Here is a 26,141-nt window from a genome sequence, read left to right as displayed (position 1 = left end):
TCAGGCAACGATCACACTCGCCTACTTTTTACGAGGTTCGTGGGAAACAGACACACGGCGCATTCTGAAGGTGGCGGAGCTCAGGGAACTTTACGCAAATACAATTAGCGAACGAGGAAAAATGATGAGTAAGGAGACAAGAGTTTAGACGCTTGCTGAAGATTTCCTCAGGTGAGGGAAAGAATGTAGGCAGGAGGAGGGTTGTTGTTTGTTGCTCTTGATAGATGTAGTCCAGTCTCCTCTTGCTCGTTTTTACTGGCAGCCAGAGATGGAAGTCATGGCACAGACAGTACACATGTACAATGTCCTCATTCCAGCGCCACGTACGCTATAATGCGTATGGAAATATAACGTTCTTTTAGGGTAGTATCTTAAACACCCACAAGGCTCTTTTACATTATACAAACTCGTATGATTTTCTGAAGACAGGTTTAGTTTTAAGTGGACTTCATGTTCTTTCTTCACATCAACCCCCCAACGTCCACCCCCCCCCCCAACATACCCGTTTTCTCTCGTTTCCAATTTCTTTTATGCCTCACGACATAGTGTCAGATATCACCCCCCTCGGTTGAGAGTAGAGCAAGTCTGTCGTATTCAGTCCTTCGCCAGGATCCACAAGAGACAAAATTTTGGGATCTCAGTGGAAAGAAAGTTATCCAGCTTCCTGTATCGTAGATGACAGATACCTTATATCACTCGTTCAGCTTAGGGTCAGTCGTCGACGTGTCGTTCTTGTGCTTCAGGTGGTTCACGAGGAATTGTGATGTGCTGTCGTACCTCAGACGTGAGGAGGAATAAACAAGCCGGCTTCCCTCAGGGCGGGCATTAGGAATGCTGTTGGTGTAGTCGTGCTTCAGGAGGATAAACATGAATCATAATTTACCGTCGTACTTCAGGAGAGAGAGAGAGAGAGAGAGAGAGAGAGAGAGGATCCATGATGTGTGGTCGTGTATGAGGGTGGGCAAGAGGCTTCATAATGTGTCTTCGTGATTCAGAAAAGTTAAGAGGGAGTTTAATCCGCCATAACACGCCGGTAGAGGGCGAGGAAAATTTATAGTGTCGTGACGTTATAATGGTGGGTGACGGGAGCTATATATCGTTGCTGACGTGTGTTGGGAGGATGAAGGGAATCTTACGATGTAACGTGACTGTATGATATAGCAGGAGACGGGGGAAATGGAGTATGTCGTGACTTAATAATTAGGAATGAAGATATATTAAGAAATGTCATTGACGTCTTTTCATTGGATCAGGGGATCTTGTAGTGTTGCAGTCAGGTCAAAGTGTACTAATAATATGTCATTGCGATGATTAGTGAGGGTGAAAGGGATTTAATGTGTCAGTTATGTCGTTTAGAAGAAGAAAAAGACATCATAGTAATTAGTTTCTCCTCAGTTAAGAAGTGGAGTTAGGGTGTGTCTCCCTCGTACACCATCAGATGGGCGATAAGGAGCTAGTGATCAATTACAGTCTATATATATATAACGTTTATCATACTATTCTCTTTTTTTTCATATATCTATCCTGGATTCTTTCTCTCTCATAACTGTATCTAATAACAAGAACCAGATAACGGCATCATTTCTAATGAAATTCAGATTATAATTTATCTGCAATGTATTACATCTTCAGTGCAGCCACCATTTGTCCTGATTCACTCTTTTCCTTCCTTCATGCATAATAATAATTCATTTCTTGAACTTCCTTAGTAAATACGAAAGCTTTTCATAAACTGAGAATCTGTGAGACAAGTCAAATCGGACACTATCATAACAGATGTAGAACTGATCCAGACTTTCTTAAATCTTTGTTATAGCCGTACTGTGGCCACTCATCACTACGAGTTAAACATTCCATACCGGTCCATTGGCACACCCCCAGACGCGTAACACTCCTCTCACCATGTATGTGACACTAACCATGTATGTGACGCTCATCAGCCCTATGACACTCGCCAGTTATGTGACACTCGCCAGTCGTATGACACTCACAAGTCCAATGACACGTTTATAACGCTCTCTCAACACTCATAGCGCTCAACTGTTTACGTTCGGATATCATTTCATTACTCTTACCTTCATCCTTTAATTTCTGGGAATATGGATGATTATCCTCTTCATAGATTCGCACGAAACTCATTCTATATACCATACATACTTTAGGCACACGTCATAAACTTCCATTATTTTTGTGGGACAAGTTATTTACGCAGTGAAATCGTGTTTTACAAAATACCACAACCATGCAAAGTTTTACGACTCATTCCTCACACCAGATGTACTTTACCCTCTGTGTCTTCCTAAGCTTTTTGGCAAGCTTCCCCGAGATCGATCAAGGCTTTCGCTACACATCACCCACACTACATAAACCCTCCGCTCACATGTCTCTCTCTCTCTCTCTCTCGCCGTATAAACTTTTGATACACATCTCTAATGCCATATAAACTTTATAGTATATAAATCTCCCTCATCATTCAAACTTGTGGCACTCATCACTCACGCCTAATGAACTTCCAGCGAGCGTATGAAGTTTATTATGCCCGTAGTTCAGATGCCTCTCCTCATATATAATAAAAAAAACTTTTGGTACACTTCTTGTCATATACACATTCCTGGCAGAGATGCCCTTACATCATATAAACTTTTACCAGGCACCGCCTCATTCTCTCAGACTCATAGTACTCATCGTTCGGACCAGGCGATGTTTTGGCATTCATTTTATCGTTGCTGATCATATACATCTGGCACCCAGCCCCTCGTACCAGTTACACTTTGCTCATTGTACTTTTGGCGCTCATTAATGTCTCCTGCTAGTTATACTTTTGCCAGTTATTCCTCGTGCTAGTTATACTTTTGAAACCCATCCTTTGCTAGTTATAATTTCGACCCTCATCCATCAGGCCAGTTACGCTTCAGGCATATAACTAGCAAATACGTGTTAAGTACGTCTTTTGTTGAAATCACGCCAGAGGGATGTTAACATGCGTGACGTCATGTAAACATTTGTGACGCCTTCCTCACATGAGATCAGATAAAGGGTAGCAACTATGATAATGATAATGATAATAATAATAATAATGATGATAATGATAGTTTTTCGTTCTAAATAGCCGTTTCTCTTGTTAGCAAGGTAGCGCCATGAACAAACGAAGAACGGCCAACATTGGCTCACATCCATTCCCTAGCTGTCATGTGTAATGCACCGCCACCACAGCTTCCTATACACAACTAAGCCCCTGAGACCTTTCCATAGTTTATCCCGCCGCTTTACAGGCCCTAGTTCATAACACTGACAGCAGGTCGACCCCTGTATACCACATCATTTCAGTTCACTCTATTCCGTGCACGCCTTTCATCCTCCTACACGTTCAGGCCCAGATCACTCAATTTTTTTTTTTCTTCACTCCATCATTCCACCTCTAATTTCGTCTCCCCTTTCTCCTTGTCACCTCCACCTTCGCCTCCTCCCTGACACCATAACCCACTTCCGATGTCATGGCCCACTCCCAGGTATTTAAAACAGTTCTCTTTCTCCAATTTTCTCCATCCAAACTCATGCTCAAGCTAATAATTATAATAATGATAATACTAATGATAATGATAATAATGATAATAGTAATAATAGTAATAATGATAATAATAATAATAATAATGCCTTGATTCAATCCACTGACAGCACGTCAACCCCTGTATACCACATCGCTCCAATTCACTCTATTCCTTGCCCTCCTTTCACCCTCCTGCATGTTCAGGCCCCGATCACACAAAATCTTTTTCACTCCATCTTTCCACCTCCAATTTGGTCTCCCTCTTCTCCTCGTTCCCTCCACCTCCGACACATATATCCTCTTGGTCAATCTTTCCTCACTCATTCTCTCCATGTGCCCAAACCATTTCAAAACACCCTCTTCTGCTCTCTCAACCACGCTCTTTTTATTTCCACACATCTCTCTTACCCTTACGTTACTCACTCGATCAAACCACCTCACACCACACATTGTCCTCAAACATCTCATTTCCAGCACATCCATCCTCCTGCGCACAACTCTATCCATAGCCCACGCCTCGCAACCATACAACATTGTTGGAACCACTATTCCTTCAAACATACCCATTTTTGCTTTCCGAGATAATGTTCTCGACTTCCACACATTTTTCAAGGCTCCCAAAATTTTCGCCCCCTCCCCCACCCTATGATCCACTTCCGCTTCCATGGTTCCATCCGCTGACAGATCCACTCCCAGATATCTAAAACACTTCACTTCCTCCAGTTTTTCTCCATTCAAACTCACCTCCCAATTGACTTGACCCTCAACCCTACTGTACCTAATAACCTTGCTCTTATTCACATTTACTCTTAACTTTCTTCTTCCACACACTTTACCAAACTCAGTCACCAGCTTCTGCAGTTTCTCACATGAATCAGCCACCAGCGCTGTATCATCAGCGAACAACAACTGACTCACTTCCCAAGCTCTCTCATCCCCAACAGACTTCATACTTGCCCCTCTTTCCAGGACTCTTGCATTTACCTCCCTAACAACCCCATCCATAAACAAATTAAACAACCATGGAGACATCACACACCCCTGCCGCAAACCTACATTCACTGAGAACCAATCACTTTCCTCTCTTCCTACACGTACACATGCCTTACATCCTCGATAAAAACTTTTCACTGCTTCTAACAACTTGCCTCCCACACCATATATTCTTAATACCTTCCACAGAGCATCTCTATCAACTCTATCATATGCCTTCTCCAGATCCATAAATGCTACATACAAATCCATTTGCTTTTCTAAGTATTTCTCACATACATTCTTCAAAGCAAACACCTGATCCACACATCCTCTACCACTTCTGAAACCGCACTGCTCTTCCCCAATCTGATTCTCTGTACATGCCTTCACCCTCTCAATCAATACCCTCCCATATAATTTACCAGGAATACTCAACAAACTTATACCTCTGTAATTTGAGCACTCACTCTTATCCCCTTTGCCTTTGTACAATGGCACTATGCACGCATTCCGCCAATCCTCAGGCACCTCACCATGAGTCATACATACATTAAATAACCTTACCAACCAGTCAACAATACAGTCACCCCCTTTTTTAATAAATTCCACTGCAATACCATCCAAACCTGCTGCCTTGCCGGCTTTCATCTTCCGCAAAGCTTTTACTACCTCTTCTCTGTTTACCAAATCATTTTCCCTAACCCTCTCACTTTGCACACCACCTCGACCAAAACACCCTATATCTGCCACTCTGTCATCAGAAACATTCAACAAACCTTCAAAATACTCATTCCATCTCCTTCTCACATCACCACTACTTGTTATCACCTCCCCATTTACGCCCTTCACTGATTATAATAATCATTATAATAATCGCTGTCATTATCATTATTGTCATTATCAATACCATTATCATCATTATGATAATAGATATAATAATAATAATGATAACATCTAAACATCCTCCAAGAGCTTCCAGGTAACCATCCAGGACACATTTGAGCCTGTGAATTATCCTGTTGCTTTAAAAGTAATTTCTCAAATCCTTCGCAATTCTTTTCCTTATAAACTTCGGCATTTTCTCAGTTTTCCATTACTTTCTGGCGCTCATCCTCCCCCACCCACAACTTTTGATAAAGCGACGTCTCTCTCTCTCTCTCTCTCTCTCTCTCTCTCTCTCTCTCTCTCTCTCTCTCTCTCTCTCATTGCCTCACCGTCTCACTATCTCCCATCAACTTGCCTCGCTCTTGTCTTTCAAGACCATTGTCTTCTTGCCTGTCTCATTTCGGCTTCACTGAATCTTAAAAGTCTCCCACTTCCCTCCCATCGTATCCTATCGTCCTTGTCAACAAATGATATTCAAAATCTCATTGATTCCTATTTCCTTTTTTTTTTCTCTCTCTCTCTTAAATTCTTAGACTTTTTTTATCCTCTTGCCTCATCCCGTTTCGTACAAGTTTAAGATCCCATTTCCCTAAGTCGTCAGTTGCATGAGATTTATGTTCTTGTGCCTCCCTAACCCAGGATGTGAGTCTTTGAAGAATGTGGATTGTATATGTTCTTCATTTAACTCATTCTCTGTCCACTCGATGTTAGGCCTTCATCCGATGATGAAAGAGAGAAAGGAAAAGACGCTGAAAACATACGAGGGAGTGCGATGTATAGAGATGATGATCCGTATCTAGAAGAGGTTGATGTACAGGGTGCTCCCCTCAAAAAAATAGGTACTCACTTTTTGACACCCTGGAAACTCACTGAATTTGATTCATTTCAACCATTAATCTTCTTTCTAAGTCAATAAACATTGCATTCATTGTCATTTAAAGAGTGCGTACATTTTTTTGGGGGGAGGGACTTCTGTCATTTTTAGGGTCAATGGGATCTGAAAAAAGAAAATAGATTTAGTGTTATTGGGTGTCAAAAAGTGAGTACATTTTTTTTGGGGGGGGAGACCCAGCATCTGACGAAGTCGTGATTCTTGTGCCGTCATGCCTCGTGCGAGTGCAGCACTAGCCACTGCGTTAGATACGATAATAATAAGATTCAGCGTCACTAGGTATATTGCTTCCCTTGACTGAAGACGAAGCACTTCCAGGACATCGCCTCCTTCGTGGGGTTGAAAACGGCTTCCTTGGAATCCTCTTCCATAATCTCCAGCGACACGGGGAAGAAATTGGGTTGGCTTGGCTCTTGAAACAACGTTCAAGTTTGCTTTCGCTTTCCGTATATATATATATATATATATATATATATATATATATATATATATATATATACACCTGTAATTAACTCTTTGCACTGGATTTGGCAGGAGTTTCACACTTGAAGGGGTATTATTTTTAGCAAAAAAAAAGTTTTCTTTCAAAATTGAGGTAGAACATAACTAAACGTTTCTCTACATAATTTCATCCTAGAAAAAAATATCTCCTAATGCATCCCTTAGCCTATGAATACCCAGTGAATACTAAGGGAATGATCAGAAAATATATTGAAATTGTATCATTCAACGAATTTATTACAGGGCATATTTCAAACCCATATTCGTATTATAATGAGGTTTTTACACAAATCTATTTCTTTGAGGAAAATTCCAAAAATTGCAGGTAATAAATACTTCAGGACGATTTTTATCACGAAAACTTTTTGTTTCATAATTGAGATATAACAAAATCATAAGCTTCTATTGATCACATAATCATGGAAAATATCTTATAATGTATTCCCTAGCCGATAGATAACCAGAAATTACCAAGGGAATGATCAGAAAATGTTTAAAAATTGTAATCGCTACGTAATGTAATCACAGTTTATACCGAGGCCTAAACCAATGTTTCAAACCCAGAGTCGTATGCAGGATGGAAAATACTTCTTACACCGAGGCTTTTGCGCAGATCTATTACCCTGAGCAAATGCCAGAAATTGCAGGTAATAGTTCAAGATAATTGCGCTGAATGGAGTGAGAGTGAATATAATAGCAGGCCACAGATAAGTTTTATCCAAGGACACTGAGAGAGGCGAGACATATGATATTTATACTCCATGGGTTCTCTTTTCAGTACGTCGCTCGCAACGGCAAATGTTCCAGAGGAATGGAGATTATGCCAGTATAACATAGATGATATAAAAAAAAAGATAGCGAATCACACTGCCTGGCAGTTATCTTCCTACTAGCCTAACGGTCGTAGTTGGTAAACTAATGGAAACCATCATTCGGGCTAAGACTGTAAACCATTTAGAAGACCATCGCTCATGAGAGTAATGAAAACAGACGCTCAAGAGAGTGAAAGTTGAAAATAGATGCTCAAGTAAGAGTTGAAAATAGATTTGCAAGAAGGAGCCGAAAATAGACGTTCAAAAAGCGAGATGAAAAGAGACCATCTGGTGAGAGATGGGGATCCCATAAAGAAAACCAAAGACGGAGACACAGGGATGGGCATGATCTAGACGGTAAATGAGAGAAAAATGGGAATACATCGGACGTGCTACACCAAAACGTAAACGTCACAGAATAGACCAAATATCAGAGAATATTCTTTAAACATGTCTAGCGGAAATATACGAGAGCCTTGCAAGAAGAAGAAGGAAGAAGAGGAGAAGAAGAAGAAGAAGAAAGACTTCAACGTGCTGCCAGAAGAAATAAGAAACATGCCTGGAGCAATTACAGACGCATTTAGAAGAGAAACATGACATATGGTTGAAGTCATTCCCAAATGAACTCAGGATCGGTAACCATATAAAGAGAGGAGCGACAGTGAAAAGCGTTATCATCAAGTAAGCGGTGAAGTAAGCGCTGCACGGTAGTCCTACCCTTTTGACAAAAGCTTGTCGAAGGTTACTTGTGGGTACGTACTCTCCCCCATCACCGTCTTCCTCACCTGCACCAGCTGCTGAATGAACCCCAACTCAGACTTTGTAAGCAATTTGGATGATTACTCTGTGGCTGCCTCCTCCCCTCGCCCTCCCTTCAAGGCACATCCACGCACACCATCTCGTTCTGATACCCTTGCACAACATCCTAAGGTTATATTGCCCTGTAAATCACCCTAATTAAGAAAACTGGCTAGATTCATTGCCATGAGAGTTAATTAATCTTAGATATTTTCACCAGGCCAGTAAATGACCCGGTAGTTGGCCCGCGGCCGACTGACGAGAACCAACGCCATGACATGAACTGTCGTCCTCGCTTGTTGCGTAGTTAATGACTGAGTGGAAAATATAGAATTGCCTCATTCTCACCCCACTAGTGGCCATCTCACATCATCGAGATCAACACCATGCCCAAATTTCTACGCCTAGGGTCAGTGACAAAAAGCATTACCGTGAATGAGATATAGACAGAATGTTAGCCTATATAGAGGTAGGTCACGCTGCTGGACGAGTGCAGTTTTAACAGAGTTAGGTCACACTGCTGGACGAGTGCAGAATGTTAACACAGTTAGGTCACACTGCTGGACGAGTGCAGAATGTTAGCATAGAGTTAGGTCACACTGCTGGACAAGTGTAGAATGTTAAGATAGAGTTAGGTCACACTGCTGGACGAGTGTGTTATACGGTGGTATTTTTGTGCTAGCAGAGATCCAGCAAGCACTCAGCCTAGGCTGAGCTGCGTCCACAAGACGGCAGAGAGAAACAGGTTTATACATCAAACAAGACGTGCGGTGAACGCGACGCGCTAGCCCTGCCTTCTGGTAAAAATCTTGTTGTAGGTACTCGTAGGTAGGTAGGTAGGTAGGTAGGAAGGAACTGTCTACTCCTACTTCCTTCCTCCTTGGCCACAACACTCAGACTCTCCTTCCTGCATTTCTTCTTGCTGATAACTTTTCCCCCTCGTCCTCTCGACAGCTCCTTCAACTTCGTTATTCCGCCTGGAGGGCTGCTGTCTTCCATGCCTCTCATCTCTCTCTCCTCCTGCACTCACCACATTTCTTGGTCTCTCACACAAGTCATTTCCCCCCTGTGTAAGACTTTCATTTTTTTTTTTCCAGGAATTCAGCTTAAACTCTTATTCGTCGTTCTTGTATATACATGGATATGTACATGTATATGTAAGTCTTAATGCCATAGGATCTGGACAGGGACGAAAATCTTTGTCAGGGCCACGTCTTGAGTTTTATATATATAAAAAACGACCTCAAAGTTAGTGAAGTATGGGGAGAAAGGGAAAAAGTTATTTAGGAACTTTGGAGGAAATGGAAAACCAGCCCTTAAAAAGGGGGAAAGGGGGGGAAGGTGTGGCTGTTACAGAATATATAGTAAAGCGAGGAGTTCCGAAGCTGAGTGGCGCAAGGGTAGAAACAGACGCCGCAACTGCGCACCTACGACTTGCCAACAACCAGAAAGAAATCATGTGAAACAATGGCTTGCCGATAACGAGGCGTTCTGACTAGAGGCGGGGCTGAGTACCAACACTAAGACTTATGACAAGTGGATCAAGTTTTGAAGTCAGATTGGAAACGATTGTGTATATGTATTATATTTCTCTCTCTCTCTCTCTCTCTCTCTCTCTCTCTCTCTCTCTCTCTCTCTCTCTCTCTCTCTCTCTCTTTCATACATATTCGCCATTTCCCGCGTTAGCGAGATAGCGTTCAGAACAGTAGACTGAGCCTTAGAGGAAATATACTCACTTGGACCCCTTCTCTGTTCTTTCTTTTGGAAAATTAAAAAAAAACGAGGGAAGGATTTCCGGCCCCCCCGTTCCCTTCTCTTTTAGTCGCCTTTTACGACACGCAGGGAATACGTGGGAAGTATTTTCTCCCCTATCCCCAGGGATGATATATATATATATATGCCTCTTAGCTCTCTCCTCATGTGTAAGACTTTTTTTTTATTTTCAGAAAATCAGCTTAAACTCTTTAGCATCATTCTTGTGTATGTATGTACATATGCATATGTTAGGAGGAGAGAGTGGTGAGAGTAAATGAGCTTAGAAAGGAGACATGTGTAGGGAATACCAGCAGAGATTGAGTATAGAATGGCAAAAGGTGAGAACAGATTAGGTAAGGGGAGTGGCTGAGCAATAGGAGGTATTTGGGGAGGCAGTGATGGCGTGTGCAAGAGATGCATGTGGCGTGCAAAGGGTGGGAGGTGGGCAGATTAGAAAGGATAGCGAGCGGTGGGATGAAGAAGTAAAGTTGCTAGTGAAAGAGAAAAGAGGAGTTTGGGCGGTATTTGCGGGGAAGGAGTGCAAATGATTGGAAGTTGTATAAGAGAAAGCGGCAGGAAGTCAAAGAGGAAGGTGCAGGGGTTGAAAAAGAGGACAAATGAGAGTTGAGGTGAGAGAGTATCATTAAATTTTAGGGAGAATAAAAAGAAACAGTTTTGGAAGGAGATAAATGACGTGTGAAAGACAATAGAACAAATGGGAACATCGGTGAAAGGAGCATGAGGGGAAGTGATAACAAGTAGTGATAGAGTGAGGAGGAGATTTATTGAGTATAATGACTGTTAAATGTGTTTGATGATAGAGCGGCAGATGTAGGGTGCTTTGGTCGGGGAGAGTGTTTGGTGAAGAGAGAAGAGGTGATGAAAGCCATACGGAAGATGAAATGCGGCAAGGCGGCGGTAGTCGATGGTATTGCAATTGACTTTATTAAGAAAGGGGTGACCGTGTTATTGATTAGTTGGTAAGGATAGTCAGTGTATGTATGGCGAAGTGCCTGAGGACTGGCGGAATGCATGTATAGTGCCATTGTGTAAAGGCAAAGGGAATAAAGGTGAGTATTCATACTACGGGGATATAGATTTATTGAGTGTGTGATGTCACCATGGATGTTTAATTTCCTTATGGATGGGGTGGTAAGGGAGGCAAATGCAAAAGTCTTGGAGAGAGGGGCGAGTATGCAGTCTGTTGGGGATGAAAGGGCCTAGGAAGTGAGTCAATTGGTGTTCGCTTGATGATATAGCACTGGTGGCTGATTCAAGTTAGAAACTGCTGAAGTTAGTGACTGGGTCTGGAAGTGTGTGAAAGGAGAAAGTTGCGAGTAAATGTGAATAAAAGCAAGGTGAATTAGTAGGTTCAGCAGAGTTGAGGGACAAGTTAGTTGGGATGTAAGTTTGAATGGTGATAAATTTGAGGGAGTGGAGTGTTTTAGGTATCTGGGAGTGGTCTTGGTAGGGAATGGAACCATGAAAGTGGTAGTGAGTCATAAAGTGGTGGAGGGGCCTAAGGTTCTGGGAGCGATACAGAATGTGTGGAAAGAGAGAACGTTATCTCGGAGGGCAAAGATGGGTATGTTTGAATGTATAGTAGTTCCAACAATATCATATGGTTGAGAGGCATGGGCTATAGATAGATAGGGTTTCTTCGAGGTAGACTTTTCCATTTCCGTGACGTGGTGTCAGTGGATTGAATCAAGGCATGTGAAGCGTCTGGGGTAAACCATGGAAAGCTGTGTAGGTATGTATATTTGCGTGTGTGGACGTATGTATATACATGTGTAGGGGGGGGTTGGGCCATTTCTTTCGTCTGTTTCCTTGCGCTACCTCGCAAACGCGGGAGACAGCGACAAAGTATAATAAATAAAAATATATATATATATATATATATATATATATATATATATATATATATATATATATTAAGTCGTCAGGGGGGAAAATGCCCTTACAATCTCAGCGTTATCTTAACGTTCCATTGTCCTGGGGAAAAAGAGAGAGAAAAAAATACACCCGCTGGGTATATGAGGGTAGGGGTGAGGGAAGGGGGAGACGGGAGATAACGAGGCAACAAACTACGTCACGACTAAGCGGTCGGCGGCGGCTACGGCTAATTAACTATTCCCAACAACCACGATAATGGCGGAGGGAACGGAAGCCGGAGATTAAGCGAAGAGCTTACTGCAGCAGAGAGTGTCACTGACCTTACTACAGCAGCGCCAAGGCTGACCCCTCACATGCTGGGGTCCCTGACCTTACTACAGCAGCGCCCAGGCTGACCCTTCACATGTTGAGTCCCTGACCTTACTACAGCAGCGCCAAGGCTGACCCTTCACATGTGGGGTCCCTGACCTTACTACAGCAGCGCCAAGGCTGACCCCTCACATGCTGGGGTCCCTGACCTTACTACAGCAGCGCCAAGGCTGACCCCTCACATGCTGGGTCCCTGACCTTACTACAGCAGCGCCAAGGCTGACCCTTCACATGTGGGGTCCCTGACCTTACTACAGCAGCGCCCAGGCTGACCCTTCACATGTTGAGTCCCTGACCTTACTACAGCAGCGCCAAGGCTGACCCTTCACATGTTGAGTCCCTGACCTTACTACAGCAGCGCCCAGGCTGACCCTTCACACGCTGTGCCGCTGACCTGCTGTATAACGCCTCACAATTGTAGTCATTCGTCATCAGAATTATCCTCACCGTCCACTAACTATTGCCACACCCGTACATCCTGACCACGTAGGCTTGGGAAGACGTCACCACCAGAAACCTCGCGTCTGTATTTCTGGAATCTGATACATTGTCTTATTCCTCCTCTTCCTTTCAGTCGAGGAAGTGACGAAGAGGAAACTATCGGGGAATCTGAAACAGCTTCTCAAACGAACCATCCCATCTTTGGTCGCTCGATCCTTTATGGTCTGACTGAAGGAAACACATGGAGGGTGATGGAGTGAGGGACTGAGGGAGGGTGATAAGAGTAGAGTAAGGAGGATGATGGAGTGAGGGAGGGAGGGTGATAAGAGTAGAGTAAGGAGGATGATGGAGTGAGGGAGGGAGGGTGTGGATTTACGATGTGAGGAGAGTCGTCTTGTCCGAGTTTCACGAACAAACGAACATCAGGTTTGGAAAGGCTGGCTATCTCCATCACAGTTTTTTGGATTTCTTTTATCTAGTTTGGAGCTTTGATTACCCGTCTCTGACATGATCATCTTTTTAATTCTGGGTATATATATATATATATATATATATATATATATATATATATATATATATATATATATATATATATATATATATAAATATGCTGAGAAAAGTACATGGAAAAGGAAACATGAGATCCTGAGCGCTTTCGTGTATTGACACATCTTCAGAGGACAGTTACAGAATGAGAAGACTAAAGATAGATCAAGCTATACAGATGCACATGTAGAAAATGTTGATAAAGAACATGGCATAACCAGCATAAATGATTTTCTTTTTGGATTTATCTAATTTACGAGAACGTGTTCGTTGATCTTCAGAAAGTTGGGAAAATTAGACACCCAATTGCCATTTTTCGCTGTATTTACGTATATCAAACTGGTGAGCGATCACCCTCCTTAAGGCATGACCAATGAAAATGTATCTAACGAACTCTTGACCACACATTCTAATATATGTAGTATATATATATAAAATCCAGGAGACAACCATGCACTCCGAGGTACATATAGGAAGACTGAAGAGTGCACGTTGTCGAACCTGGCGTGTGAGGTGAGGTACCTCGGTCCCTGCATGGGGTGCTCTTTGATGGCTGGAGGGGCCAAATGATCTCGGGGTCATGACCTGACCTCTTTGTCCTTTATTACGTATATAGGGGAGATAACTCTGATGAATATTACTTCAGTTATTTGTTATTTGTTATGGCTCCAGCAAAAATATGCAAAATGTAAAAAGGTACAAATCATATTACATCGTTGCTTATCGGTGAATGATGCACAGATGACAAACTTTAAGTAAAAGAAAGAAAAAGACTTTTGTAAAAAAAAAGAAAACATAGTGAATAGTATTGTTTACCTCCAACAGAGAATTCGTAGATTATGGTCGTTAACCCTTTGAGCAAGACGGTGCTCACTGATCATGTCAGAGGCCAGGGCGTAATGCGCTGAGGGTCGTATTGCCTTTCTCAATGGCGGGTTCTTCGGGTTCGGGAGGTTAAGAGTCGTTACCATCAAACCTAGGGTGGATTAGGGCCCCGGGAGGCCAGTACTCACCCTGGAAGGATCATCTCTCATCATCGGTAAATGACTTCTGTGGTGAGCTGGTCCTGAAGGAAGGGGAGGAGGAGGAGGAGGATAAGGATGGCTGGCTGGGGATGATCCACTCCCTGAACCCAGGACGTGTTCTATCCAACACTCTCTCCTACCTTCCCTGACACTGGCACCTCCGTCTGTCCTACGTACGTGTGCCTCTCAGGATCTAGCTTATCTAATGTAGATATCGACGCATTATCATCTTTATCATTATCTTTTATCTTTATCTATTTCTCACTTTCCAAGTCTCATGTTTAAATCTTCTTGGTACATCTCTTTTTTTTTTTTTTCTCTCGAAAAACCAAGTCCAAAATTTGATGTTTCCCCACGTTCATGGACCTCATCAAGAGACGCATCCCATTGGGTATGACAATCATTCACATGCCCGGGTCTTTTTACGCTCGAGTCAGCATCAGCATAACAAACAACTTCCTATACTTTGACATCACAGGAACAAAAAAAAAAAAAGAATATGTTTCACTCTCACGCATCAATAAAGCTTTCATCTAATTCCACACATTAGAATAACAAAGTTAATTCATTCTCCAACGTGCATTGCTTATTCTCGTATAAAAGAATTTACGTTGTGTATACACAGTTCACAAGCGTTTTTTTGAAATTAATCGTATATGTAGCATTGTATTATTTCGGCCCTACTGCTTTGTGTAGATAGTTGAAAGAGGCGTGAGCTTTGCCCAGATCTGCTTGATAATGCCCTAATACAATTTGTTGACAAACTTCCTCGCGACGAGAATACATTAGATTTAGTTCTAGCTACAATAAGGGCCTCGTTAACAATGCGGAAGTCAGTGAGGGGGTAAAGTTTGGTACAAGTGATCACCGGCGAATTACTTTTGAGTTAGACTTTTAGCATTGCCTTTCATGCCGGTCAACACGAGAGTCGCGAAAAGGTAACGAGATTTTAGATTTGTAAGTCTTTTAAAGATTATCACGTTGCTCTTGATAGGAAAACGTGGGATGATATTTTCATGAAGGTGAAATGGACGTGGGTTGGGCGAGCTTCAGTAACACGTTCAAATCAGTGGAGGTTAACATTTGCCCCAACTCGTACTAGACGAGTCCTTTTCCAATATTAAAAGAGGAAAATATTTTGCGACACATGGATATGTGAAGATATAGTATCAGCACTAAATGGATTGAAACTAAATAAAGTAGCAGGCCCAAATAAGTCTCATCCGAGGACAATAAAAGAGGAGAAGAATGAGTTGGTTAAACCATTAACTCCTTTCTTCAGTAAGTCACATGCGACGAGGAAAATCCCAGAGGAATGAAAGCTTGCTAAAGTAACACCTATTTTCATAAAAGGTAATAAATCACTGCCAGGAAACTATCGTCCAGTTAGCTTAGTGTGTGTAGTTGGTAAATTGATGGAAACCATCATTTGGGGTAACACTGCAAACCATTTAGAGGACCACAACTTTAATAAATGACTCTCGACATGTTTTCAACGAAGTCGTTCTTGTCTCACAAATCTGCTTGATTTGTTTAATGATATAATCAACATGTATGATGAAAGTAAAGCAGCTGATGTCATCTATTTAGATTTTCAAAAAGCATTCGATAAAGTTCTACATCAGAGGTAACTTAATAAAGTTAAGTCACATGATACAGATGAGGTTGTACGTTGGTGGTTGGGAAATTGGTTGACTGACCGTAAACAAAGAGTTGTGATGAATGGTCAAGCCTCAGAATGGTTAAACGTAAGTAATGGTGTAGCACAAGGATCAGTCTTAGGACCGCTTCTCTTCCTCGTGTATATTAATGTTATTGATAATGGGCTGCATTGTAAGAGCCTCAGAATGGTTAAACGTAAGTAATGGTGTAGCACAAGGATCAGTCTTAGGACCGCTTCTCTTCCTCGTGTACATTAATGTTATTGATAATGGGCTGCATTGTAAGAGCCTCAGAATGGTTAAACGTAAGTAATGGTGTGGCACAAGGATCCGTCTTAGGACCGCTTCTCTTCCTCGTGTATATTAATGTTATTGATAATGGGCTGCATTGTAAGAGCCTCAGAATGGTTAAACGTAAGTAATGGTGTAGCACAAGGATCAGTCTTAGGACCGCTTCTCTTCCTCGTGTATATTAATGTTATTGATAATGGGCTGCATTGTAAGAGCCTCAGAATGGTTAAACGTAAGTAATGGTGTAGCACAAGGATCCGTCTTAGGACCGCTTCTCTTCCTCGTGTATATTAATGTTATTGATAATGGGCTGCATTGTAAGAGCCTCAGAATGGTTAAACGTAACTAATGGTGTAGCACAAGGATCAGTCTTAGGACCGCTTCTCTTCCTCGTGTATATTAATGTTATTGATAATGGGCTGCATTGTAAGAGCCTCAGAATGGTTAAACGTAAGTAATGGTGTGGCACAAGGATCCGTCTTAGGACCGCTTCTCTTCCTCGTGTATATTAATGTTATTGATAATGGGCTGCATTGTAAGATGCCGAAATTCGCGGACGATACTAAATTAGGAAATAAATCTACAGCAGAAACAGAGGCTGCAGCTTCAAACTGACACAGATAAACCACAGATGGCAAATGAATTTTGATATCGATATGTGCAAAATTTTACATGTCGGAAGTAAAACTGCTGAACAGCGACAGATAAATCAGGATAAACACTTGGGTGTAATGATCTCTGGGACCTGAAGCCAAGTTGATAGTGCACGGAAGCGAACAAAATTCTTGGATTTATAAGTAGGACTTATTGAATTTAAACACAGGGAAATTATCCTTACTCTTTGCAAGTTTCTCGTGCGTCACCCATTCTGAACATTATGTACAGTCTTGGTCACCTTATTTAAAGGAAGATGCAGAGAGAATGGAGAGAGTACAGAGACGAGCTACCAAGATAATTCCCAGACTGAGAAACAAATTTGGTGAGGGCCAACGCAACGACGGAAATCTATTTCGTTCAGGGAAGAGAAGGTTAATGGGTGATCTTATTGAGGCATATATAGTCATCGAGGGCTTCGAAGATCCCTGTTTAACGACCTGCATTGCGATAGATTCGCCTAATATCGTTCGTAGTAATGGTTACAAACTCGGTGGCTCACGTCTTACCTCGACTGAGTTGAAATACTTATCCTTCAACAGAATCATTAACATATGGAATGATTTACCACTTTGAGTGGCTGGAAGTACGGTTAATCATAGATACGATTCATCATAGACTTGGTAAATATTTCGCTTCATATCCACGACTTACATTATTTGCACCTCCATATCTACATGAAAAGCTTATAGTATCTTTCTGATTTAGATCTGTACGTATTTTCCTCTAACCACGCAAACAGCTTCGAAGAAACCCAGTAGTCTGTTGCTCTCCAGGAACAATTTGGTATGACAATATAATCATCAGGTGAATACAAAGATCTGTAGATATCTAAGGTACAAACATATACAAGAATGCAGCGGCAAGAGACAATGGTCCACTGAGGGCAGGGTTTGTTGTGTTAGTGGGTGGTGCGCATTCACTTAGCTTCCACGGTCCCATCATGAGGTAGGTACACACTACTGACTTAGCAAACATACAATTGTCTGATCCTATGTGCTTGTCCCAGGGGAGCTGTTTGAACACGGTCAGTCTCCAGATCAGTGGTTGTAGTTGACGGATAAATTCAGTTGAGGAGAACCTCCTATCTGTTTGCCCTCTCCTAGTCATACAACTGGGGATGCTGGACGTCAGCTAGCTGGTCAGGGGTTAGGGCACACTTACTACTCACGAGTGAGAGTAATTGTGTAGCCACAGAGGGAGAAATGATTGGCTCACACCTGCTCTCTGTGGGTGCTACAAGGCTGCAACACGACAGGAAGTGATGCCATGTTCAGTACATTAATTTCTTGTCTAAAACTGTTGTATGTGCGGTAAAGAGACACACATACAAGGAGGTTTCGATTGTATTTGTTTGCAAATGTTAAGCCTTTGATAACCTAAGTTGAAGTCATAGACTCGATATCCATCCAAGGTCTGCTGAATTGTATCTACACATCCTCCAATTAATACACCTAAGGTACACCACTGTGATGGCCTTTTCCACTATTCCTCTCCTTTGTTCTTTAGGGCATGTTCATTAGTGCGTATTCAGCTAGACAAAACGAGAGGTAAAACGTTGAAGAATTTATGATATCCAAAACAGATGATCAACCGCTGGAAAATTGTGGCAAATATTCCAAGAGAATGATAGTAAAAAAAAATTGTAATACATTTTGTGTTCGTCATATATTATAATCCCGGGTAAAACTTTGATAAGGATCCGAGGAAACTCTTTGAAGTGATTAAAAGATGGTTAGAAAATTTAGATGGAAATACGATTAGGTAGGTGCTATTTTCTTCCTACTGTCAGAGTGATAAGTTGTGGGTGTACTTTGCCTCCGAGGAAAGAAATATTTCTTCTTCACATGTCAGAGTTCTTATGATTCAGTACCGCTGGTTCACTGGTTATTCTCACCTTGGAAAGAATGTGTCTTGGTCAATAAGAGCAGAATACGTTCTTTTACACTTGCAGGCCTATATGTATGTGAATTTAACCTTCATTCCTTTGCGTGTTGCTCTCTCTCTCTCGCCTTCCTACCATCCACAGCAACCACACCAGTAGTGACTCCACCATCCACATGATCACCAGTGCCGCAACTCCCTACCATCCATGATACCATCCACATAACTCTCCGTACCAACACCCACACCCAAAGCCTCAACCTAACCCACACTACCGAGCAAACCAGGTCCTCTGTACATTCCCATGATGTTCAGTAGTCTGAGTCTCGGATGTCTTCAAGTCCCTTCTGTAAATATGATTAATTACGTGGTTGTTCAGATACTATGGTTTGTGCAGTATGTACTGGACTTTGACTTTTTTTTCTTATCGCCTTTTCTAGCGTAGTTAGGAATTATCTCATTTAGGAGCGCAAATTGTAATGATTAATATGATTTGCACGCACATCAGAACCCAAATACACCTTGATTTGTAAGCCTAAACAATTGAATGAGGATAGACGTCGTTAATGGGTGTATGTTTCCAGCTGATGACTAAAAAAAAAAATCCTCCTTCCAATGAAGAGAAAAAAAAAGGTCATAAGAAGCAAGACCCAGAATATTCTTTTAATACCATGGAATAGTCAGTATATTCTGAGACGCGGTAAAAGATTAGTTCCCTGATATACCCTGAGAAAAATACTCGTAAAAGAACTCGTCTTCTATACTGGATAACGTAAATCATAAAAGCAGAAAATGTGTCCAAAAGTTTCCCAGTGGGAACTGGCCGACGCCGGAACACAAGAATAATATGACTGAATTTCTCCGGGATGAGATCAGCTTCCGACCTGGAGGCGAGTGCCTTCCCTCCCGCTGCGCCAATCGCATTGATGATGAAGATAAGGACATGTCTGGGACTCTCTGGTACATCCCCGCCTCTCCTTCTGTGGCTCTCCACAGAGAAGCCCTCCGCAACATCCTTGCTCCTTCTCCTGTGGTTCCTCAGACAGTGAAGCCTCCGAAACACTCCTGCATTCTCTTCTGTGGTTCGCCACAAAGGGACGTCGTTCTGAAACACTCCTGTCCCTTCTGTGGCTCACCACAAAGGGGTCCATGTGACACTCCTGGACCTTCTCCTTTTGGTTCTCCACAGAGGGGCCCCCCGGATCACACCTTCACCTTCCGTGGCTCTTCTTAGAAGTGGAGAAGAGTGGGAATCCGAAATTCTCATAATTCCCTTTTTTTTTATAGAAATTGGGTGAAGGAAGGGAAGAAAGATTTTTCAAAAGGAAAAGTACCTACTTGGAATTTTCTCCCATTATGGCTTCTTTCCCAACCACTTCACATGTAGGAAATACTTATACTTTTGGAATTCGATCCTTCTATGGAACAAAAAGCCTTTACTATGAGAGATCATAGATAATTCACCAATGAAGGTACACCTAACAGCTACAATCAGTGATGTGACAATGTTTCCAAGAAGGGAATTAATTACAGGTTCGAAGTTCAGTTAGCACGTAAAATGTTCCCTTCCCATGGGTAACGGGAGGACAATGATTCCGAGCTCTGTGGAGGAGGATGCGATCACATTTCTTGGTTTCTTGGTAACTATTAGATCCTCATGAGGGGGATTTCCTGGAAAGGTGAGTGGGCCTTAAGAAGACTTATTAAGTTACTGAGAGGAAAAGCCCGGAAGTAGAGGATTAGACCCCCCTCCTTCATTCCCTCACCTCCCTCCCTCCCTTCCTCTCTTCCAGGTATACGTGAAAAAGGTCACAGTAAACTGAAGGAAGTCACAGTAGGTCTAAGGAGGTCACAGTAAGTTTAAGGAGGCCAGAGAAAGGATTAATTCGTTTGATCCTATCTTCAAGCCTCAGTGGGTTATCTGCCACTTATGTCAAAACATGTGACCCTCCTTTACTGTTCTCCCACTACAAACAACATTCCTCAATAGTTTTCTAGCACTGTACCTTCCCTACCACTGTATCACAATAAGTGTCACTCCGACCACTGGATATACCCACGACTGAATCACAGCACGTAACACTCTCGTACCGTAACACTCCCACTGTCTCATATAAGCATGCAGCACTGTCCCTCCCTAGCATGTAACACATCTCTTCTTTACCTCTCTGCAGTGTCACCTCAATGCTGTGCCACCCGCCTCTGAGCCACCCTTCCCCGTGCATCACCTGCCACTGTAAAATTCCTAACATTCTGTCACCCTGCTAATATTTTTCCCACCCTCCCTTAACGTCGCGCCACCCCACCGTTGTACCACCACGCCACTGCTGCGAAGTAAAGAAATACTAAGGGATGTAAATCGTAGCAGATTACTGGGTCTCTCGGAGACCCCTTGTAAGAGCAGAAGAGACAGCAAACCTCGTATTTACTACGGGTAGAATGGGAAAATAAACAAATGACTTATGGAGACATGCTTGTTATCATGGAGCCATATTTGTTACAGATGACTTATGGAGACATGCTTGTTATCATAGAGCCATATTTGTTACAAATGACTTATGGAGACATGTTTTTTTTTTATTATGGGGCCATAATTGTTAATCTTGTAACTACGAAAGCTTAATACAAAAGTCGTTCATGGATTTAAGTGTAAATTATTTTTTTTTTTTTCATTTTTTTCTTCAAACGTATCCAGGATGTTGGGTTCAGCTACTCCTCTTCGTATATCATTCCAATAACAATCCTGTTGAGATAAAAGGTATTTTGCTTGAAACGAAAACGTTTGCCCATGAGTTTGTGTTCATTATTGCGAGTGAAACCAGATTGATTTTGTGTCGGACGGCCGCTTAGATTATGACTGTCGAGACATTGGATTGTTCTGAATACCTGTTTTCAGTCACATCTTGACCTTTTTAAGGCTAAATAAGTTTAGGTCGTTCTCGATGTCTCTTCTGCATCATTAATCAGAAGAGGGTAAGATACAGCAAGGGGGGAAGTTACACCTAAGAATACTTGTGGTCATGGATAACCCAGGTATGATAAACGTATCGAAATCTCACCACGAAGCCTTCAAAAACTTGACAGATGTGCTCAAAAAAAAAAGAATTAAAATCATATATATATATATATATATATATATATATATATATATATATATATATATATATATATATATATATATATATAAAAGGAAGTGAAAAGCACTTAGTTAATAACTGAAATACGTAATATTTCGGTAAAACGTCATGTGTTTGTGGCTGAAAACTTACAGCAAACACGTTTTCTTTTTCTTTCCAGCCTTTGAGTCCGTCAGAGGAGGAAAGCAATGCTTGCATTTAAGAGGAGCGAAGCAATGCTTGCATTTAATTTCCTGACAAGAGCGCGTCCCTCTGACTCTTTGTGTACAGTTTCACAATCTTTCGCTGTGTCTACATCATTTGCTTAATCTGAAATCTCTTGTTTTAATGCCTAGGTTTTTGTTTTGCTTTCTGAGCGTGCAAATGAACATGTGTATCTGTTTGTTTGTTTGAATGAACGTGCTCTGTGTGTGGGTGTGTGTGTGTGTGTGTGTGTGTGTGTGAGTATAATACGTCACTAATAGCCCGACATTCTACAGTGTTTCTCAGATGATGTGAGACGAGCATTGGGGTCAGAAAAAAACAACGTTGATTATATCGTTACAGATGTAGAAGTGATTTCCTCGACCACTGGCACATTGAACGTGAAAGATTTTGGATATTTGATTAATCTCTTGAGTTCATTAGACATAAGAGAGTATTGAGATTCGATTAATCTCTGAACTCATTAGATCTGAATTTTGCATATTCGATTAATCTCAGAGTTCATTAGACATAAGAGATTCTGGAGATTCGATTAATCTCTGAGCTCATTAGACATGAGATTTTGGATATTCGATTAATCTCTTGAGTTCATTAGACATAAGAGATTCTGGAGATTCGATTAATCTCCGAGTTCCTTTTTATCTTTTTCATTTACTCAAATATTTTGAAGGAACTTCTTTCGTAAAGTTCCACGAACAAATAATATCACCTGATTCTCTATCTTTTTGAAGTTTTTCTGGGTGTTGAAACTCTTGAAATCTTGCCGAAGTGTACAAATCAACTGGGTCACCTAAAATCCTCCAGTCATGACTGAGTCGCCTAAAATCCTCCAGTCATGACTGAGTCACATACAATCCTCCAGTCATGACTGAGTCGCCTAAAATCCTCCAGTCATGACTGAGTCGCCTAAAATCCTCCAGTCATGACTGAGTCGCCTAAAATCCTCCAGTCATGACTGAGTCACATACAATCCTCCAGTCATGACTGAGTCACATACAATCCTCCAGTCATGACTGAGTCACATACAATCCTCCAGTCATGACTGAGTCACATACAGTCCTCCAGTCATGACTGAGTCACATACAATCCTCCAGTCATGACTGAGTCACATACAATCCTCCAGTCATGACTGAGTCACATACAATCCTCCAGTCATGACTGAGTCACCTAAAATCCTCCAGTCATGACTGAGTCACCTAAAATCCTCCAGTCATGACTGAGTCACCTAAAATCCTCCAGTCATGACTGAGTCACCTAAAATCCTCCAGTCATGACTGAGTCACAGCTCAAATAATTTGCGATGAAACAAGTGTGCCAGTAGCTTATTTATTATTCTTTATGAAAATAGATTTATAAATTCACCGGGTATTGACACTTGTCAAAGTGTTGTGCAAGCCAGCTAATTAAATTATTGACAGGGAATGTTAAGAGTAATGAGCGTGTCAGAAAGATTTTTTTACACAGTAAACAAAAAGTTCTCGAGTTTTCCACTTAGATATACAAGATGTGAAAAGATTTGTTGTGACTTAAGATATCACCCTGATGCTACTTTTTAATCTCAAAGAGAAGAAATCTCAGGAGATGTGGAAGGAAACACCTTATTGAAATCGACCAGGACTTGATATCTCATACAATCCAAAACGTAGGGAATATATAATTAACTGGAAGAGTACACCTCATTAATCGACAAAGAATGTGTCAATAAATGGTAAAGAACGCTTTACTTGTGTGGTAAAGAGCATCTCAACGTGGCACCGACCACTTTATTAATTAGCGCAGGACACCACCCCCAGTAATTGGAAGGGAATGCCTCCGAGCAGGGACAGGGCACATTGTACATTCTAGCATAGTTCACCTGTAAAGAAGAATGACGTGGGTGATCAGGACCACAACAGTACATGACGAAGGATGTGGAGAACACGTCACTGCATGGCTCAGGGGCAGAGCTCTCTGTGTGGAAGATATCTTTCTAAAAGATACGAAAAGAATGAAGGATGATATTCCACCAAGCGTCCACTTTCACCAAGCAGTTGGAGACAGTCTGCTCAGTGGCTGGGGAATTTCTTTATGTCTTTTTACAAGTGGATGAAATAATAACGAGCAGAGATATTTTTTCCTAAGTGTAAGGGCCACTACATTCTCAGTAAGTGGTAGTTAACGCATAAATATGTTCCGTAAGACAATGATAACGAGATGGTAGGGAACAGTTTAGTTTATAGCAGATGACAGTTTAAATAATAGAAGAAAAAATCATTCTCAGACAACAAGCTTGACTCCCATCGGAGGCAGAGCCATCCCGCAAAGTGGAGAGGAATATATATATACTGTGGTTCATAGTAGATGTATTCCCTGTCATGTCAGTATGCTTTCCTAAACTGGTACAGTTATTCCCTATGAGAAAAACTACATTTGTGTCAGGTGGCATCATACAACTGGCCAGATAACACTTGCAAACGATAAAAAGGTCTTTCTTGTTTGTTTTGATGTAGGTGGTGGAAAATTGTTATTGATGTAGCAATCTCCACTAAGTAACTAACATAAGCAGCAGTCAGCACCTTCTAAGCAGCAGTCAGCACCTTTTACCAGCACCTTCCAGTGGTAGATAGTTTCTCTTCTGTATCGGTACAGAGGACATGATGACTAAGACCGCATGGATGAGTTGATGGTCCTCTGCATCTATCGCTTTCATCTTCCATCTCTTTATGAACTTTCGGTGACCTTAAAAAAAAAGTGAAAAAAACACTTATAGTGTCTATCTAATTATTGGCCATGACATATGCGTAATGTAATGAAATGTTTATTATGTACACACTGATTACATGGTGTGAATGTCTACGAACAGTTCAGGTAAGTTATGAGGGCTTGAATTTGATAAAATTATATGACCCTTCTAAGAAGGTCACTTGGAAAGGTGTGTCATATACATTACAGGTTAGATTTTGTTTTGGTAAATCATTTCCACCTTTGTACACGTTCTTGGGATCAGGAAAAGGCTACTTCCCGATGTATGAAGGATCATTTAGGATTCCGTGCAAGGACTCAAATCAGGATGTTCCTGAAATCCGTGGCGGCGCGGCCTTGAGAGTGGGCGGAGGTGCTGCTTGGTATGCATGACCTCGTACCTGCTTCCCGAGGGAGCCCGGCCAAGTGCCAGGCCTCTAGAGGCCCGTCCACGGTAGCAAGGTTGGGGAGGAGGGAGGAGAGGGAGCTTCCACGAGCACAAGTGGCCCAGTTTAGAAGGTGAATGTCCACCTCAAGGGGCAGGATCCCTTGACTGGTCGTGCTCCCAGGAAGCTGCTGGGCTTTGAAGACCTGATCCAGGGACGACGAACCTCTGCACCAGGTGCTCCGGTTCGGCAGTGGTCGTGCGCGTAGGAAAGTGTGAGAGGAAAACGGTTTCATTGGATTATGAACGCCAGGGAGATGTCAGACGGGTTATCGTCCACATCTCTCGGGATTTACAGCTTCCATGATTGAGACAGGAGTTGAGAGGTCAAAGGTCAGAGGAAGTACGTCTTGACATGTGCCGGTCGGGGCTGTTCTCTTGTTCATAAGTTCTGTTCTCCTAAATGACCCAAAGGATTCACTGGGCAAAGCTTCGACCCGACACTGTCATCGGTGCTGATACATAGCATACGTTCGGTCCTTGAAGAACAAAAGTAGGGTAAAGCAGCTCCGAATGAGGCAGTATGGACAAGACGGAGGGAGACGCACGCACGGGTAGAGAAGGAAGGTGACGCCAGATCAAAAGCCACAAGTCAAATCCGATAAACACGGGATAAAACGTGGTAGACAGTGTTATAAGACTCGATCACCCAAATAGGTAAGAGAAGACACGAGAGGTTATGGCGTGGTCAGATGGGTCAAG

General features: G+C 42.0%; 1 long non-coding RNA gene across 1 annotated transcript in view; it reads left to right on the top strand.

Annotated features, from left to right (window-relative positions):
* The window catches only part of LOC139749253 (uncharacterized), a 324,130-nt gene that overhangs the window by 627 nt on the left and 297,362 nt on the right, over window positions 1-26,141 (top strand). The gene's annotated exons all lie outside the window — the stretch shown is intronic.

Source organism: Panulirus ornatus, chromosome 1, assembly GCF_036320965.1.
Source record: "Panulirus ornatus isolate Po-2019 chromosome 1, ASM3632096v1, whole genome shotgun sequence".
Taxonomy (NCBI): Eukaryota; Metazoa; Arthropoda; class Malacostraca; order Decapoda; family Palinuridae; genus Panulirus; species Panulirus ornatus.
This window is presented reverse-complemented; position numbering and strand designations above follow the sequence as displayed.